At 43.3% G+C, this 18,727-nt stretch overlaps 1 pseudogene; it reads right to left on the bottom strand.

Moving 5' to 3' along the window:
• Nucleotides 1–738: 738 nt before the first annotated feature.
• Nucleotides 739–6,649, bottom strand: LOC119808885 (annotated as a pseudogene).
• Nucleotides 6,650–18,727: the final 12,078 nt, after the last annotated feature.

Below are 18,727 nucleotides of genomic sequence, written 5' to 3' on the forward strand. Positions count from 1 at the left end.
CAGCACATTAATCATAAACTGGTTGGCCTTTAAGCACAGGCTTCTTATTAACTCTTATAAATTATATTAGTCCGTAATTCTTGTCTGTGTTAGCCGTGTGGCTTGGTACCTTTTTCAGCGAGGCCGTCACATCTTGCTTCCTCTGTGACTAAATGACGACTACAGACTGCATCTTTCTTCCTCCCAGAATTCTCCTGTTCTCGTTACCCCACCTCTACTTCCTGCCTGGTCACCCCACCTATACTTCCTGCCTGGCTACTGGCCAATCAGCGTTTATTAAAAATAATACAAGTGACAGGATAAAAGACCAGTGTCCCATAGCACTTTCCCCCTTTAAAAAAATAAGAACTCTGAATCTAATATTTTTTGTTTAGCTTTTCTCCTCACCATTATCCATAACAACTTGTAACCAACATTCTAAACAAAGGCAAACAAATCCATAATCTATATTTGGGATTGTGGGTATAGTTTTTCAGGCTACTTCTTGCTGATTGGGGCACTGATAGTCTTATGGGAACCTAAAGAAAATTTTGAATTATGGTAAGAAATTATGCTTGAATTAAGTTTGTTTCAAAAAAGAGAAGTGCTGTGGGACAATGACAATAAAAGAACAGTCTGCAGTTGTCACTCAGCTGCAGAGGAAGCAAGATGAGAATGCCAAACCATGTGGCTAACACAGACAAGAATTATGGGCTAAAATAAGTTATAAGAGTTAATAAGAAGCCTGAGCTTTTTAAATAAGAGTTAATAAGAAGCCAATCAGCATTTTATTAAACAAGTACAAGAAACGAATCTTCACAGGGTAAAACCATAAAGCAAGTGCTTTACCTACTGAACCATCTTCTCAAACCAAGACATGAAAATTACAGCTCCCTATTTTCAGACTTTCTACACAGATACATCTTTGGTCTCCACAAAGATACCTCCACTGGTTATGTTTTCTGCCTGTCATGAGTTTATGTTAAACAAGTGACAGCCTTTTATCTTCCTATTTGGCAAATTATACAAATATTTATTTCTTTTTGTCTGTAGATACTTCTTCAGGCTCAGTGGAATCCAGCTCTTCAAATGGTAAGCCCCTGCATTATGCTGCTTAGCCAATGAAGAAATTCCTTGTGTATTGTGTTGTATCTGGACAATAAACTCATTTAATGTTTACATTAATCATAAAGTGAATGAAAACTACCCCAACGTCACTTGACTCGCTTCGGAGCATCCAGTTCTCTGGTTCACCCACAAATACATCTTTACTCACAGCAGAGGTCTCCTCTGGTGATCTTTTCAACCCATCACAGCTCTTCAGTGAAACATGATTCTAGTTTTTCCTCTTTCTATTTGGAAAGTGATCACACACACACACACACACACACACATTTCTTTGTCTTTTTGCTCACAGATATATCTTCAGCCTCAGCAGAAGGGAGGATTGGAGAGCTAAGTGGTACTGCACTTCACTGTGTGGTTTTAAATAATAAGCAATTTTTGTTTTAAATTTTAGCACCTGTTAATTCTACATGATAATGAGTTTTGCTGTGATAATCTCACACTTGTGTATAGTGTGCTTTGATTATATTCACCTCTGTCTCCCTCCCCTGTGCCCCTCATACTCTTACTAATTCTGTTCCCCTTCCCAGATATACCATCTTCTACTTCATGCTTTTATTTTATAAACTAATGGGTTTAATTGCAGTTACTCAGCAAAGCATAAGTGAGGGGTTGCTGAAAAGAGCACAGACAACTTATCAGTGTCCATGACACTGAAGATAGCCCTCCCTGCCCCCCTCACTCTCCCTCAGCAACCATCAACTGCCTATAGATCCTCAGGGAGGGCTTAGGTCTCATGACCATCTCTTTCCACAGTGGGATGATAATAAGCCCAATCTTGTGCAGGTCTTGTGTAAATAATCAGAGCTCCTGAGAGACAAGAGTGCAACAGCTATGCTGTGCCCAGAAGACCATGTTCTAGAATACCCGAAGAGTTCCTCCTGCTCTTTCGTTCTTTCTGCTCCCTCTCCCATCAGTTTCCTGAGACCTGGAGGAGTTCATATTGAAGACTCACTTGGGGATAAGTATACAATTCACTTATTCTCAGCACTTTGCTCAGTTGTGAGTCTCTGAGAAACCCACAAACCCTTTCAAAAGTAAACTTCTCTGGCCAAAGCCAGAAACAAACACCAACCTATGGGCATTACTATAAGTATTTAGAAGTCAGTTTCACAGTCACATTGTGTCCACTTAGCAACACAACTGCAGTACCTTCCCCACTGCAACTTATCATCACACAGACCAGGTTTGCAATACTAGATATAAATTCCCTTCCTTAGAGAAGGCTTTAAGCCCAGTCAGAAAGCAGTTGGTTACCCCCATAACAGTCATGAACTCTTATACCTGTACATATACTAGTACATCACGTCTAACATGATGGTAGCATAGCATTAGAGGTTCACAGCTGAGTAAGGCTTTTTATGGCAATCATCCCCCAGCCGCCTAAATAGAACCTTCCAGCACTGTGAAAACTAGTTAATGGAGAGAACGCTTCCAGTTCAGGGCCAGTTTTATTTCATATCCTGCACCCCAAGAATTTGTGTCTTTATTAATGTACATGTGTTTCTTATTTCCATATTGTATTTGGAAAATGAACCTACTTAATGGTTGTATTCACCACAAACCAAAGATCAATGAAAAGACTTCTTTTTAAAAGCATCATGCTTTGTGTTTGTACACAGATGCATCTTCAACCTCTGCAGAAGAGACATCCTCTCATAACGCTTTCTATCACATCTCTTAAGGTAAACGCAATTCAGACTTTCCCCTATTTGGCAAATGGATAGAGTTGTGTGTCTCCTTTTGATCTCTAGATACATCTTCAACCTCAGCAGAATCGAGTTCTACAACTGGTAAGTCCCCCCGTCCTGCTGCTTGATATACTGGGCTGAGTCTCTCATTTGTCATATTAGAGTTAGACAATGAGACTATTTAATGATCACTTTGGCATCAAATACAGATCAGTGAAAGAAAGCTCATTTTTAAAGTACTCCCTTCTCTGGGTTCCTACACAGATACATCTTCAACCTCAGCAGAAGAAGCAAGTTCCCCTGGTAATGTTCTCTGTTATCACATTTCTTTTTTTTTAAAAAAAAGAATAATTTATTTTAGCCCAATTTTTTAAAATTGGCAAATATGGTGATTAGCTTCAGTGTGTCATTTTTGTATACTTCATTGTCATCACCCCCCCCCCCCACACACACACAGCGTATTTGTAACATTCCATTCCAGGAAGCCCCTCTCTGTTTTGTCATGTGCTCTATTACCACTTTCCTTCTTACATTATTCTCCTCCTATTGCCCTTCTTTTGTTTGTTGACCTATATTTGCCCATATGTGTATAAATGTATATATTTAAAACTAGGATCTGCATATGAGAGAAAATGTGGTATTCCTCTTTCTGAGTTTGTTAACTCACATAATAGAATAACTTGCAGTTCCATCGGTTTTCCTTTGGAGTTCATAATTTCATTTTTCCTTATAGCTGAATACAATTCCATTGTGCATGTGTACCACACTTTCATGATCCACATATTTGGTAATGAATACCCAGCTCCTGTGAATATCGTAGCACTGAACATGGATGTGCAAGGGTCTCTGTGGTAGAACTTAGATTCCTTGGGTATGCATTCAGTAGTAGCATAGTTGGGTCATATGGTAGTTCTAATTTTAGTATTTTGACACCCATGCACATGAATTTTCTTTATTTTTAAGATAATTTTATAAAGAACTTTATTCGGCAAACAATCCCTCAGATTATTTAAGCAGAACTACACCTTCTCTCTCTAGGTGGCTGTATACACAGACAAGTGCTAGAAATTCACAGCATTTCCTCTTACCTCTCCATTTCTTTTACCTGTATTTTAACTACAGATCAAAAAGAAATAGCTGAAGGACTGTTTCAAAAGAACTATCTCCAGTCACCTCAGCACTGAGAGTGAGAGGTAGTACTCTCCTCTTCACGAAGCTTTTAAACATATTTATGCCAATTTTCCCTTTGTCTCCCGACAACTCCAGTCTTGAGTCCACCAAATACTTCCTACTACTACTGTCACCTGGGAAGTTGAGTCAGAAACCTGAAGAATCATCACTTTGAATGCCCAAACCCTGGCTGCTCCCCAGCCTCAAAAAGAATGCGGTCAGCAGTAATGCAAATTACTACTGGCACAGAAGACTGAACCTGATAAGCAGAGGCTGGGAATTACACAGCAGCCTTCAAACACTGAAAGATGGGGAGGAGCCAGGAGTGAAGTGGAGAAATCTGTTTGTCTTTATCTATCACCTTGTGGTAGGTCCAATGGAACAGAAAATGGATTTGATCCACAGCAAGCCACACCATGTGAAATAAAAAACTTCATGGATCTCTCTGTCACAGATTCTTCTCTCCTGGCATCAAATCGCAGCAAAGCAGAAGGCTGGTCTAGCAGCTGCAGCCAAGACTTCAGCATAAATCGTCTTTAAGGTTATCACCAGACACAGAGGCAACTGATAAGCTGAGGTGGGGCAGGGTATGAGGTAGCTCTTCAGGGCTCCTTTCGGTCTCTGAGTATGCTGGTAAGAGAAGCATCTGCTTCTGTGGCCATGTCCTTCAACATATCTGGGACGGTTGTTTTCTTCTATGTCTTCAGGAAGTTCTACTGCATATCCTCTACAAATTAATTCTAGCCCAATATCAAGTTTCTTCCCCTTGCTGGTATCATGTAAATAGATTTTTGGCCAAGTTAAGATTCCAGTCTGGACATAGCTGGAGATCTTGGCCATGAGGGCCTTTCAGTCAGCACAGTGAGTCTTTCAAACTCATTTAGAGCTTCCTCTTCCCACTGCTCACCTGAGGGGGCAATCCGTGCTAGACTGCATTCTATTGCTTGAAATAGAAGCCTTAGAAAGTCACTCGTGGGGGCTGGAGAGATGGCTCAGGAGTTAAGAGCACTGATTGCTCTTCCAGAGGACCTGGGTTTAATTCCCAGCACCCACATGACAGCTCAAACTGTCCGTAACTCTTTTCCCAGGGGATCTGATTCCCATATACAGATATACTTGTAGGCAAAACACCAATGTAGATAAAATAAAAATAAATAAATTTAAAAAAAAGAAAGACGAAAGTCACTCCTGAGAGCTCTTAGACACGTCAGTGAGCAATCTCCATTATCTCCAAAGTCAACAAAGTAGAGGTCCAAATTCCCATTTTTCCAAGGTACCAAGAATCCGGGCTCCATACCAGGAGCCATCTATAGATAAAGGAGCTGCTACAATGTCTCCTACATGCAAGTCAAGTCAAGGCAGACTATTCTCATAATGCTGGGTCATCTCACTGACAAGTTTGTCCAATTGGAGGCTGCGGGAGCCAATGATTTGGATCCAGAGGTGGTTATAGTGTTCAGAAGCAGAAACGTAGACTTCTAGGTACTCATCAGCATGGAAACTGAAGTCAGGACTAGGAATTTCAAACATGAACATCTCTGGACTGCTCTGGGCACCAGAATTCTGAAAGCTGTCATCATTAGGTTTCTCCGAGGAACCTTCTTTTGGTCCAGTATTAACCATATCACCACCTCCTTTGCAGAGAGGAACCTCCAGGGGTGCAGCTTGCCCCATGCTAGAATTGGTATTCTTCCATAAAGCTGCTTCATCAGCTCCACCTGGCTCTGTCACTTCCTCTCCTGGCACACTGATCGGCTGCAAAACAAAACAAAACTACACTACAAAACAAAAACTAATTCCTTCTTGACCCATTCAGAATGGTTGCCATCCAAGAAATTCAATGACCAAATGTTGATGAAGATGTGGGGGGGAAACTCATCACTACTCCTGGAAGTAAAAACAGGTAGATCCACTATGAAAATCCACGTGGGAAGCGACCGGGCAGTGGTGCGTGTGAGGTGCCAGGCGAAGCGTGTAGCGCGCGACTTGGAGGAACGGATGTTAAATCAGAGTGCAGCAGAAAATGTCCACTGAATGAACTTTCGTGAGACTCTGGCTTCTGCAGAATGGGCAATTCTTTTCCGAAGTTGTTCATCTTCTGAAACTTTCTCCAATATCAGATGCTTAGCTGCTGCCACTTCCTTCTGGGTTCCTGAGATTTTTATAAGTCTTGACAGTAGTAACATTCCCTCTGATTCTTTGTCACAAGTGATTTTGGCTCCAGAGGCCTTCCAGATAGAGCGAATCGTTTCGCCACCTCTCCCTATGATTCTGCCCACAGATCTCTGGGGCAGTGAGAGCTGCTCAGATACTGGGGTGTTCTCTGTCGAGATCTGATGGATTGCTGCCTTGGCCTTGCACACCTGAACAAGAAACCCGCTCATCAGCAGCACTTGCTCATCGCCTACATCCCCTGTGTCCACATCAATCCAAGCGCCTGTCTGTGTCCGCAGCTGTTTAGTATTGGCTCCTTGTCGACCAATGGCGAGCTTCACAGCCTCCTGGGGAACTCCCGTCTCTATCTCGATGTCATCTTCGACAACAAATGTCAATCGCTCTTCTCTGCTTTCCCTGTATCGGCGGTATAGGATGTAGGCAACTGTTGCACTTGCTGGGATCCCAAGGCCCAGGGCTATTTTTTGAATAGTGGACAGGCTTGTCCACGAAGTTCATTCAGTGGACATTTTCTGCTGCACTCTGATTTAACATCCGTTCCTCCAAGTCGCGCGCTACACGCTTCGCCTGGCACCTCACACGCACCACTGCCCGGTCGCTTCCCACGTGGATTTTCATAGTGGATCTACCTGTTTTTACTTCCAGGAGTAGTGATGAGTTTCCCCCCCACATCTTCATCAACATTTGGTCATTGAATTTCTTGGATGGCAACCATTCTGAATGGGTCAAGAAGGAATTAGTTTTTGTTTTGTTTTGTTGTTGTTGTTGTTGTTATATATATGAGTTTGTATGTAAGTATGTAAAGATGTGAAAGCAGGTGCTCCCTGAGTCCAGAAGAGGCTATTGAATCTCTGGAGCTGGCACCACAAGCACTGATGAGGTCCCTGATGTGGGCGCTGGAAACTGAGCTGGAGTCCTCTGCAGGAGCAGTACTTGTTCTTAACCACTGACCATCTCTTCAGCCCTAGAAGTAGTCTTACCTCGCACTTTCCTGATTGGCTAAGGAAGGTGAACAACTTGGAAAATATCTGTTGGTCATTTGCATTTCTTCCTTGTTGAATTGTCTATTCCTTTGTCAGCCCATCTATTGATTGGCAGTTTGAGGACCCAGGGATTTCATTTTTGCAGTCCTTCGTGTATTCTAGATAACAGCCACCTGTCTGAGTTAGCTGGAGATTTTCTCCCATTTTGTGAACTGTGTGCTCACTTTGCGGATGATTTCCTTTGCTGTGCAGAAGCTTTTAAATTTCATGTAGTCCCATTTTTAATTATTTCATTTATTTACTCTGTTAATAGAGTCCTGTTCAGAAAGTTGTTGCCTATTTATGCACCTATAAGCGTTTTTTCCCCAAGTTGTCTTCTTGAAGTTTCCACATTTTATGTTTTTACTTTAAGGCTCTTGACCTATCTTGAATGGATTTTGTGCAAAGAGTGAGAGATACAGATCCAAGTCTACTCTTCCGTAGCCACCCAACTCATTGACCAGGCCTTTTCTCTCCATCATGTGTTATTTCCTGACCCCAAGGGTTAAGATTTATTTACCAATTGCTCCTCATCAGGACCTTGGGGAGTGCGTTTAACCATTGAGACGGTGGGACAGAGCTAACGGGAGACCACCAAGTCCAGTTGGAATGGGACTGATGGAACAGGGGACCAAACCGGACTCTCTGAATGTGGCTGACGGTGGAGGAGGACTGAGAAACCAAGGACAACGGCAATGAACATGAACTCTACAGCATGGACGGGCTCACTGTGAGCCTTGTCAGTTTGGTTGCTCACCTTCCTGGACTTAGGGGGAGCTGGGAGGACCTTGGACTTAATATAGTGAAGGGAACCCTGATGGCTCTTTGTCTTGGAGAGGGGTGGAGTGGGGGTATGGGTGGAAGGGAGGGGAGGGAAGGGGGAGGAGGAGGGGAGGAGATGGAAATCTTTAATAAAAAAATGAGAAAAAAAGATTTATTTACCAAGTCTTTTCTTGTTGCTGAACATAAAATAAAAGTGTTGTTACAATCTTGGAGTAACTGGTAAACATAGTTGACCAAGCAATCATAACTATCCATATTTCAACAAGAGACTTACATAAAAAATGAACAACCTTTACGGTTTTGTTGGAGCAGGGTTCCCAAGATTGATGTTGGTGATTACTACTGCCAATGAGAGGTTAAGTGGGGGGAGAGCAGAGTGTCACGGGAACACTCATTGGCTCCTTGAGTGGGTGGGTCTCCTGGACTTTGTGTCACAGCTTTTCTAAACATCTACGAAAGCTACAAACAACCCACCAATATTTATCGACTGATTGATTATGGTTTTGCAAGGGATTTGAAGTATTAACAATCTTCTCTTTCATCATCTGTTCTCTCTCTCCTCTCTCTCTCTCTCTCTCTCTCTCTCTCTCTCTCTCTCTCTCTCTCTCCCCACCTTTCCTGTTTTCTTCTTCCTCATCTTCACCTTCACCAGCTTCTCAATCATGTCCATATTCTTCTCCTTCACCAATGACTTGGGCTTTGCCATCTTCTCCTTCTATATCTTTGTTCTTTTCTTCAACAAATTCTTCTTTCTCACTGTCATCTTCTTCATCCTTCTTCTCTTCATCACATCATCAAACTCTGTATCTGAATCAGGGGATTCCTGGTTTTCTTGGTGACAATCACCTGGAACAGGACATTGAGAACACTCTCTCAGTAATTATTCACATTGGTGGCCTCATGGTCAAAAAATCCAAGGGTTTTTTTTGTTTTGTTTTTGTTTGTTTTGTTTTTTAGATTTCCCAAGGTTTCCAAACATCTTAAAGTGCTGATATCTTTCCATATATTTCCATTTAGATCTAGATGTGTGAGACTTAAACATGTCTTTCTCAATATGTCCAGACCTCTGGATAATCTACTATCTCTCTGAGCTCAAGCTTTTTTATTTTAGTGCCATGAGGATATTTGGACCTGACATCAAACCTACACTAATTAAAATGAGGAAATCTAAATTCACAGATTCTGCTGTTGGACTCTAGAATTTCCCATCATTTGATTTTCAGTTATTCATGACAATCCCTCTAACGGCTGGTAACTCAGCTTTTGGTGGATCATCTTCCTCATGTCCATGATCCCTTTGTGCCTTGTCTTCAAATTTAACTTCCCATGGTGGGAGTGAAGATGGAAGTGGTGTCCTCGACCATGTGTCAAGGACTGTGAGAGGAGTTGGCTAGCAGTCAAGTCTGGAACAGCAGAAGGCATGCAGCTGTCCCTCTGCTGATGAGCGTGGCCCCTGGGACTTCTTCTGTCCCATGGGTTCTTAGGCTTGATCTCTTGCAAGTTGAGTCATACTTGCTAATTTTTCTTCTTTATGTATTTCAGGCTGTGTTATTGTCTCAGCTTGTCATAGAACCCTGAAACTCATTCTCCTGCTTGGTCTTCTCCATTGGGGATGCTTTCTGCAGGGCTTTCACTAAGAGACTCTTTTACTTCCAGAATTTTCATCGGCTTTTCCAGTGCCAGTCCTGTGAATGGTTCACAACTAATACCGGCCAGGAGGTCAGCCTCAGGGACAGTGTCTCAGCTAGGGACCAGCAGCAGGCTGACCAGCTCCTTTTCCTGCTTCAGTCCACACTCCATTCACATGTGACCTCGTCTCCCACAGTGCTCTTTGTGGGATATGTCCTCTGAGAACTACAGCTCACAGTGGATACTGGGTCAGAGAGCTGTCCAGAGCTCTGTAGTGGCACGCTAAGTCCTTCTCCTCAATTATGTTCATGCACACACAACACAGCTTCTAATTCCCCATCTTATCCAGAAGTTCACATTTCTTAAACACAAGGAGAGCCCTTCCCTTTCTATTTGGACAATGTCATTGTTCTGTCTCATTGTTTTGTCTGTAGCTATTTCTTTAACCTCAGCAGAAGCGAGCTCTCCAAGTGGTAAATCCCCATTGTGCTATTTAAACTAAAGAGATGAGTTTCTTATTTATTAGATTTATTTCAAAACTGAATCTGCTTAATGATCCTATTGATCACAAAGTAAAGATAGTGAAAACTGCCCCCAATGTCATTCCGTATAATTCCAAACATCCTGTTCTTTGGGTTTACAACTATAGCTTTTGTTCGTTCTATTTGGTAATGAAACCTCTGTGTCCTAAACTTTGTCTACAACACAAGCCTGACATACAGAGAAGCCCCAGATCCTCCCCACAGAGATCATGCTTTCTTCCCTCAGTCACAGACGCTGAAGTGACCCTCCTATGGCAGGCACCTTCTGCCCATGTCCTAGTCTTGATCAGATGAACCTGAGGGAGGCTGGCAGAGGGTCCACATCTCATTTGATTGGTTGTGTTGTTTCAGATCTTGCTTCTAAAACACATACCAGAACATGACAGACAGACAGACAGACAGACAGACAGACAGACAGACAGACACACACACACACACACACACACACCAAAGAGGTTGTGACAAGAATTCTTTTTATTTGTTCTTTTGTTTTACACCAAACTGTAGGTCAAACCAAAACATTCTTCTCCCTTTTCCACTTCAGCTGAGGCCCCTTCTTCCCTGCTCTTTGCAGCTCACTTCCTGAGCATCATCAGCCAAAGAAAAACAGGCCCAGAACAACACTGCTAATAGCTCCTGTTTCTCCAGGAGAAGTCAAAAGATGAAATCGGTGATGAGAGACAAGTCAGCTCCCCTAGAGCATTCAGGAATAAGCCCTCTGATGCTCTGTCTGTCGTTAATGTGACCGTTAACCCTTACCTTCCCTCTTTTCCAGTTCACCACCCCATCCCAGCATGAATGCAATCCTCATTTATGCTCTCAAATTACAGAACAGTTAGAAAGAGCGTGGAGCCCTGGGGCTTGAGGGTTATGCTGAGAATGACCTATTCCTGTTACACAGGAGACTTCCTCTGGTCTCCTTTTTTTTTCAATGCTAAAGCAATGATAAATTTTTCCAGATTAGTCTTTGTAAGAGTTAAGGGAGTGGCTTATCTGGCACACTGTCACTGTGCACCAGAAGAATGATCGTAAGTTGTGTTCCATAACACCAACTTCTCATACATCCTGCCATGCCGACACGTGGAAACACATGATAAGTGCATACTGCTCTGGAATAGGCTATTATTGTAGATCTGACGTCTAATGTAAAATGTCAGTGAAGTCACATACCAATCCCTTCTTTACACTGCTTTTTTTTTCAGACCCAGTTCCAACCCTGACAAAAGTGACTAGGCCACCTGGTAACGATCGCCGTGCTTGTCGCTGGAGTAAAGCTCCATTTTCTACTTTATGCCAGCCCGTTTCATCTCACCATCTGTTGCTAACTTTTCTTCCTGGCTTTCCTCTCTGTAGTTGAATAGAATATTCCTTCTTTCTCTCTTAAAACTGCACCTGAGGAATATCATCCTCCCCTTTGTTCTCTGCCCATATAAAATGCTGCCTAATGTCAGATACGGTGGAACACACCCTTGATTGCCGTCATTCAGGTTGCAGAGGCCCGTGAGTTTCTGTGGGTTTGAATCAGTGTAGTCTATAGGAGAAGTTCCAGGGGCTAGCCAGGACTAAGAAATGAGACTTTGTCTCAAAAAAAAAGTTGCCTACAAAAATTGAATGATTTTTCCTTTCAAAAAATTAGCATATAAAGTTCTTTTTTGAGCATTTAACAAATTGTTTTGCTCTTGGAGAATACACAAAACATAACATTTGTCACCTTTTGATACCATGATATCCTATCAAGTAAAACATCACAGACTGCATTCCTGTGCCTGACGGATTGGGATCTGAAATAACAGAGAGCATTTCTCCTTCAGCTCGAAGCAGAAATGTGAGCCCGTGAGGGTGCCCATTTGTAAACCTCTAATCTTTTCCCTTGACGAGACAGTTATCCCTTTGCCTGGCAAGCTTTGTTTTTTTCTACTTGCTAAAATGATAAGGTGTTTCTTGGGTCAGGATCACATTTCTTTTTCTCTTACAGGAAGAGGGTTACGGGCCTGTCAGTGTATTGCCGGCTGACACATGCACAGTGTGGGTCACACAGGATTGACAGTCCCCTTCAGGACCTCCCTCAGAAGACACATGTGTATTCACGAGTTGTACTTTTCTCATTGCTCAGTGCAAGTCAGGACCTCACCCGTGCTGGACAAACACTCTCTGCAATGAACTGCACCCTTGGCCCATTCTCCTAGCGACTCAAGTATCCTGCTTTCGGTATTATAAAACCAAGTAGATCAAGAGAGGGCAGTTAGTATAGACCATCACACTGTAGTCAGAACTAATGCCTGCGGATTTAATACTCACTAAGCTTTTTCTTTGGGTCTAAACAGTGCAGGGCTGACTAATACTACAGGGGCAAATCACTTGGTAACTGTCTGCAAGCAGGGCATCTTACAGATACAGCCATGTGTATATGGTAATATAGTCATACCTCCCACAGGGATGTTTCAGTCAACAATGGAACATGCCTATACATACACAACAGCGATTCCTTAAACTGTGTCCTAGTGACCCCATGGCCGACTCTTTGGGTCTAACAACAAAGTCTCCTAACCGCACATTTCTCAGGATGGATCTTCATGATTAAACAACGTACTTGTATAGGTTTTGCTTTTTATTGTTTTCTATTCAAACTAAGCTTTTTTTTTAAGTAGATACATGCTGTAGTGGCCTGTGGATGAACACCAAAGTTGTTGCCGGGGTATGACTCCCGGAGAATCCTGTGGGAGCTCAGTCTGTGTATAAGGGTCAAATGGCTAAATTACACAACACAGCCTTGTTGTTAAGGTGTTTCCTCTTAACAATACTAGTATTCACCAGGTGGTGGTGGCACATGCCTTAAATCCCAGCACTCAGGAGGCAGAGCAAGCTTGGATGTAGAAAGAGACAGAAACCAGAGCTCGCCCATGCAGTGGGGTTTGTAGTCCCATTCTTCTGCTCCCACAAATCTCGATATTGATAACACCTGTGTTCTCAGTGCCACTTCACATGGGTCAGGTTCCATCTCTGTCTCTTTATGTTGCCTGTTCTGGGATGTCCTCATGCCACCACACTCCAGCTGCAATGGTTGTCTACTGATGGCTTACTGTCCTCCTACGGTGTTTCAGACCTGTGACAGTCACTTTTCATCTCTCCTAAACAGGTCACACTGACTCTCTTGTGCCCAAGGATAATGGTAAAGTCATCCTCCCTCCTGGAGTCTGAAGCTGATTGGTGAAGGAACTAAGACAGTAGATGAGTGGAGAGAAAACACAGGCTAGGAGGAAGGCCCACTTGCCTAGATAGCAGAAGGTTGGTCAAGAAGCCCCTTTTGTACTTGGGCTCTCCCCATTTTCGTTCCCACACTTTTCCAGCTTCTTCTCTGTGTGACTGTCCAGACAGATACAAGTTCAGACTGAGCATGTCATGAGTTCTCCCTTAGCCTCCTGGGCAAGGCTCTGACCTGTGGCCTATGGGGTTTGGGTTGTAAGCAGGATTCCCTATTAATATGGCCTGATTTCAAAGCCTTTATTTTTGAGAATATTAGCATAGCCAATGAAAACCAGGGCTGAGGAGACGCCTCTGTTGGTAAAGTATTTGCCACGTGAGCATGAGGACTTGTTTGATCCTGAGCACCCACATAAAAGCCAAGAACAGTTGTAGGCATCTGTAATCCCAGCCCTGGGGAGGTGAAGACAGGAGGAGGAGCCTGGGGGTTTACTGGTCAACCAGTCTAACCAAACCAGCAAGCTCCAGGTTAAACGAGAGACTTTGTCTCCAAAACTAAAGTAGACAGTCATCAAGGAAGATATCCAACATTCACCTATGGGGACACACACACACACACACACACACACACACACACACACCATTAGAAGTAAAGCCAAGGTGATGGATTAGAGTAAATCAGTGGTCCCTAGCACTGTGACTCTCTAATACAGTTCCTCACATTGTGGGGACCCCCCAAGCATAAAATTATTTGTTGCTACTTCATAACTGTAATTGTGCTACTGTTATGAGCTGTAGTGTAAATATCTGATATGCAGCCCACTGTTAAGAACCACTGGAGTAAGGGATGCTGAGCGGCCCAGCCCACCCTGAAGTGCTGCCTGTAGTGCACACGGACAGCCCCTGAGCTATACATCAATGTACCAGCTTCCCTCTCTCTCCTGAAGCTCAGATCTCCTGTTTGCCTCACCTCTTCCAAGCTGTCATTGACCGAGGCTATCTCTGGAAATTAGGCTACTCCTCCTGGGACATCCATTTAAATGATAGGATGTGTTGTCACCAAGTCACTGGGCGTTACCTCATCTTCAATATTCCTCGTGGCACCATCAGGCAGGTGAGAGGCTGACAGCGAAGCCATGACCTTCAAGGATGCAGTCCAAGAAGGGAGGTTTAGAAAAATTAAACTTCCTGTTAAAATGTGCGGAAGATAGAAGAAGCTGCTGCTTCGTTTCTGAAGTGGCTCACTGATTTGTCCGACGTTCCCCCATTTGGAGAATTTCAGACACACACTCATCCTGAGATGCTGCAGAATGAGTGTTGAGTGCAGTGGCGTGGACAGCGTGTTGGGTGTGCTGGCTTGACAGGTGATGACTGGACTGACAATATTCTCCCAGTTTCAAAGCCAGCAGTTCTCATAATGTGTTTCTTGACTGCAAGTTGGAACATATCTACCATGAGTAAGTTAGGGTGCCGGGGATGAGGGAGGACAGGTTGTCTGTCTGCTATGTCTCTAACTAAGTAGCTAGTTATGTTTCACACTATAGGAAGCAAACATCTAGGATATTCTGGAGCCATTAAATACATGTGTTTATTTAATCTCTGCAACCACCTTCTTAGCTCATGAAACAATGGCATTGATATTAAGGAAACCTGTGTATGTATGAAGGAACTGTTAAACCATGACACCCCAGTCAGTATATCTCCATCAGTATATGTCTCTATCAGACATCCTGCATGTCTCTACCACACATCCTGCATGTCTCTACCACACATCCTGCATGTCTCTACCACACATCCTGCATGTCTCTACCAGACATTGATCAAGATGGAGAGTACAGGAGCCTAAACAATCTCCCTTGACTCCTCAAAGACCTCATTCAGTACTTTGCTAGGCACTCCATCTGTTCTAGCCTAATCCTCCCCTCTTTTCTAGTTTCCCTCTCCTAGGACAAATCTTCAGGACTTTAGCTCACACTGATGAGTCGATGTGTTTTCCCGAGCTAAGCTCTTAGTTAAACCAGCCAGATGTCTTCTAGCTCATCCAGTCCAGCAAGTGATTTGCCAACTGAGAACCTTGGCAGGTTGTTTGCCTCTGTGGCTCCTTCATATCTTACCAGGTGTTATTGCATATCTTTCTCTGGGGACATTACACACATGTCTAATTCTCCTGATAACACAAAGGATAACTCTCTCCACCCAAAATTTTATCAGTGTCCATCTTGGTGAACCAGTAAGTTCTCCGGGCTTATTTGCAGAAGCATGAGTAAGAAGTTGCAGAGGTGACCCCAAGTGTGCCACCCCAGCATAGATGACACAGCCCTGTGAATGTTGCTGAATGATGTGGATGAGGGAGCTCCTTTCAGTTAACCTTCTTCCGCCTCTCCTACCCCAGCGTTGCTGAGATCACATGAAGCTGGAGTTGGATAGGAGGGAGTGGCTGGAATCAGCTGAGGAGCTAATGGCCTTTCCCTTCCCTCCCTGTATGAAGGATGTTCACGGCCTGGTATGGGGGTCTCCTAAGTATGGATGATCCCAGCTGCTCTGCTTTCAGTTTGGCAGTGGTCATGGCTGGAGGACAGGGGCTAAACGCTCCTGAAGGGATAACTGGTGACTAGTTAAGAGTCTTGTTTCCTCAGTGGCAGCTTTAGTGTGGTAAGAGCCACGGCAGCCTTAGGCCCATGGGGAGCAGCGAGGCACCTGTTGCAAGAGATCAACAGAGAAACAAGAAAGCACCTGTTTCTGTGAGTTGTGGCAGGAGATGCATAGACTAGAGGGCGCTCCAGAGGGAGAAGGTTCTTGCCTTCTGGCCCCTCTTATGGTCATATTATTAAGGTGAGAAGTTCAGCTGGGTGTCAAAATGTCACAGCTAGCACACTGTTCATACTTTAGGCTTAATTTGTCCCCCTTTCTCTAGCCTTTAAATCTTTGGTTGACTGGGCGTCTTTACAAATTATGTGCATTTTAATACTATATAAATCCTCCCAAATGTTGCCTTAGCTGCATCCCACAAATTTTGGTAAGTTAGGTATTGTATTCTTTACTTTTCTATGACTGTGTCAAAACATGGTGACCAAGGAAACGTGTAAAGAAAGTGTTTAATTTGGCTTATGGTTTTAGAGGGGTAGGGTCCACGATGGCAGAGTGAAGAGACAGCGGCAGGAAAAGTGGAGTGCTCACATCTCCATTCAGAAGTAGGAGGCAGACAGAGAACACAGGGAATTGCACTGGTCTTTTGAAACCTCAAAGCCTAGCCCCAGTGACACAATCCTCCAACCAGGCTTTCCCAAGAGTTCCACCAACTGGGGACCAAGCATTCAAAAGTGAGCCTCTGTGGGCTCTTCTCACCTACACCACAAGCACCATTTTCAGTTCTTTTAAAACAGTCTTAGATTTCTCTTATGACATTTTTGATAAAAATGTTGCCTGAAAATATACCATCTACTTGCACGTATTTGAGAAATCTTTCCCAGAAAAATTGCTGCCATTATTTTAAGTTTAATTCCATTGCTACCTGACAATGTCTTCCTATCCTTTAAAGACTATTAAAGTATTTCTTATGGGCTGGAATGTGGTTTGTCCTAATGAATGTTCTACCTGGATTGAGGAGAATGTGCATTCTTCTGTGGTTGGATAGACTGTTTAATTAATGTCAACAAGATCTAGTAGATTAACAGTGTTTGTCAGGTCACTTATACCCTTACTGCATTTCTTCCCACTGGATCTATGGTTGAGAGAGGGGTAGTGAAGCATCCGGTTACTACAGTGGGTTTGTCGGTATCTCACTTGGGTTCCCTTTGCTTCCCATATTTTAATGCTCTGCTTGCGGGTGCATTATATTAATGATTATTATATTGGGATAAAGATTGTTCCTTACCTTGATTATCTTGGGTAAGGATCAGCTCCTAGAGGGTTGATCCTTTCTTCTATTGTTGAAAGCACCCATTTTGCCCCTACAGTTCTGCGCACTCTGAAGTTTGTGCTGAGCAAAGGAGCAGCTGCCGTGCTGCTCTCCCTCCATCTCAGTGTCGGTGTCTGGGTATTTACACGGCTGTCTTGTAAAGAGCACATAGCTGGAGGTTTTATGGATTCTCCTGTAATCTATTCTCTGTCTTCACATTGGTGTAAATAGGAACCATTCATATTTAACGTTCTTATCCAAGCAGTTGGATTCGACTCCACCACCATTCGTTACATTTGTCTTTTGTTCTTTCCCTGCCCTGTGCCTACCTTTTCTAACTTCTCTAATTCTTTTGAACTATACATTTACATAGCAACATGTTATCTCCTCTTAATATACCACTTATGTCACCCTACAGTTTACAATACACTTTCTTTGGGTAGTGTTGGGAATTGAACTCAAAACATTGGCATGGTAGCATTACCAGGCCTATTATAAACTTTTTATATAATCTCAGTAAATGTAACATCCACCTTATAATCTGCCCTTTAGGCAAAATACGGTAGAGCTAGAAGGCAAAGGTTACAGCTAAAACCTTGACTTGTTTTTAGTGTATTTAACGTCTCCCTTCTGTTTATGACCAGGTATAGGGTTTCCATTAACAATGTTGTTAAAACCACAGGTGATGAAAGTAGTAGTAGCATAGTAGCATAGTAGCATAGTAGCATAGTAGCATAGTAGTATAGTAGGAGTTGTTGTTCATAAAGGGGAGGTAGTGGGAAGAACTCTCTTTGGGATTCGGAACCTTAGAAGCCAGCCTGGTTATGTGGGTTGAAGGAAATTCATGCCATGTATTAGTTAACCTTTTAGGTCTGGGTTTTCATCTTTATTGGGTGCATCAAAGACAATTCCTACTCCAACCTCCATACCCCTGGGAAGAATGTGGCCCAGTTCAAGTTCAACGCCTTCAGCTTCCTCAAAAGCTACGATGTGGTCTACCTGCAGTGGAAGGCGCTGTCTGCCGAATGGGGGACCACTCTTCGAGATGCTCACAGCACTGTATGAGGCAGGCAGGAGAGGCACAGGTTCTGCAGAGGCAAGCAAAGAACTAATTGAATTCTTCCAAACAGTGGTGCAACTGAAGATCCACAGAGCAGGTCATAAGAGCAAGGCCCTGGTATGATCTCTCTCGCTGTCACACGAGTGAGTCGAAAAACTGGAATCAAGATCTGTTTCTTACCAGGAAGCAATGTTTGGCCACTCAGAAGCCAGACATTGGCCACACTGTCTACTCTATCCATTCAGATGGGCAGAAGCCAAAGGATTTATTCTCTGGGGTTTGTCAATAACCAATCCATTGATTTTGAAATATGTAAGAGGTACTTGTGATACTGAGTGAGTCTGGACGCTCAGTCTGGACTATGTGTGTGTGTGTGTGTGTGTGTGTGTGTGTGTGTGTGTGAGAGAGAGAGAGAGAGAGAGAGAGAGAGAGAGAGAGAGAGAGAGAAAGAG

The sequence above is a fragment of the Arvicola amphibius genome, chromosome 1, assembly GCF_903992535.2.
Source record: "Arvicola amphibius chromosome 1, mArvAmp1.2, whole genome shotgun sequence".
NCBI classification, from domain to species: Eukaryota; Metazoa; Chordata; class Mammalia; order Rodentia; family Cricetidae; genus Arvicola; species Arvicola amphibius.